Source organism: Bubalus kerabau, chromosome X (assembly GCF_029407905.1).
Source record: "Bubalus kerabau isolate K-KA32 ecotype Philippines breed swamp buffalo chromosome X, PCC_UOA_SB_1v2, whole genome shotgun sequence".
Taxonomy (NCBI): domain Eukaryota; kingdom Metazoa; phylum Chordata; class Mammalia; order Artiodactyla; family Bovidae; genus Bubalus; species Bubalus kerabau.
In genome coordinates this window covers 64,282,674-64,284,089 of record NC_073647.1, presented here as the reverse complement: position 1 = coordinate 64,284,089, position 1,416 = coordinate 64,282,674, and positions in this window count along the sequence as shown.

Here is a 1,416-nt window from a genome sequence, read left to right as displayed (position 1 = left end):
TGAGTGACTTTCACTTTCACTTTTCAGCAAATGCTGAAATGCATGCTTTAGGAAAACGCTTTGAACATAATACCGGGGAACAAAATAGAGGAATACTTGAAGATATCACTAAATTTTTAAAAGATGCCCCTATAGGCTTAAGGGAGCAACTGAAGAGAGCCAATAGATGTATTTTCCTCAAGAATTTTATTATTGTGGTGTTTCAGTGCTCCAGATCATAGCAGCCATTCCCCTAAAATATCCCCTAGTGGGCATAGGCACTGGGACATATGGCTCCTAAAGTTAAATTGAGTGTTTGTCACTTAGAAATGGGCTTGACAGCTTGGGACCCAATGGACTATCCCCCTTGAAATTATTGAGTATGAGCTAGGTAAAACAAAACAAGGCCGGTATAAGGGGTGAAATCTATAATGCATAAGCTCTATATAGGGCAAGGTTGATTTTCTTCACTGTGTCTCCTACTAAAGGCCATAACTTCCAAATACCATCACCTGGGGGATGGAGTGGGTAAACATTTAAATATATGAATTTGGGAGGGGGTGTCACTGTTTAGTGTAGAGCAGGTGATTAGCCCAGTCATGAAAAGAAGTCTCTCTTCATTTCTCGGAGCCTTGAAGTGAATTGGGGAGCCCTGATGAATCCCTTTTCAGCTCTTATGTTTAATCCTTCCACTCTCCAGTCTCCATTCTCGAGGCATCCATGTCAACTTCTATGTTCTTTTCTATGCAACTTTAGCAACATTAAAACATTCAAATTCTCCTTCTGTCTCTCACAGGAGGTTGAAACAGTTGCTCATATGTGATCTATACATTTATCTTTTTTATTTATATTTAAATGTATATAAAGAAAATAAATATATAATAATATAAATGTATAATATGATATGATATGATATGATATTATACTATTATATTATATTATATATGATAATATAAATATTATCAGAGAAGGCAATGGCACCCCACTCCAGTACTCTTGCTTGGAAAATCCCATGGATGGAGGCGCCTGTTAGGCTGCAATCCATGGGGTTGCTAAGAGTCGGACACAACTGCGTGACTTCACTTTCATTTTCACTTTCATGCATTGGAGAAGGAAATGGCAACCCACTCCAGTGTTCTTGCCTGGAGAATCCCAGGGACGGGGGAGCCTGGTGGGCTGCCATCTATGGGGTCGCACAGAGTTGGACACGACTGAAGTGATTTAGCATAGCATATATATTATTGATGTATAGTTGCCTTACAAAGTTCCAGGTGCACAGCAAGGTGATTAAATTATACATATACACATATATTATTTTTCAGTTTATTTTCCATTATAGGTATTTCAAGAGATTGACAAAGGGACTACACTTCCCAGTGCTATATAGTAAAACTTTGTTGGTTGTTGCACATCTTTTTTTAAAATTAGAAATCTAGC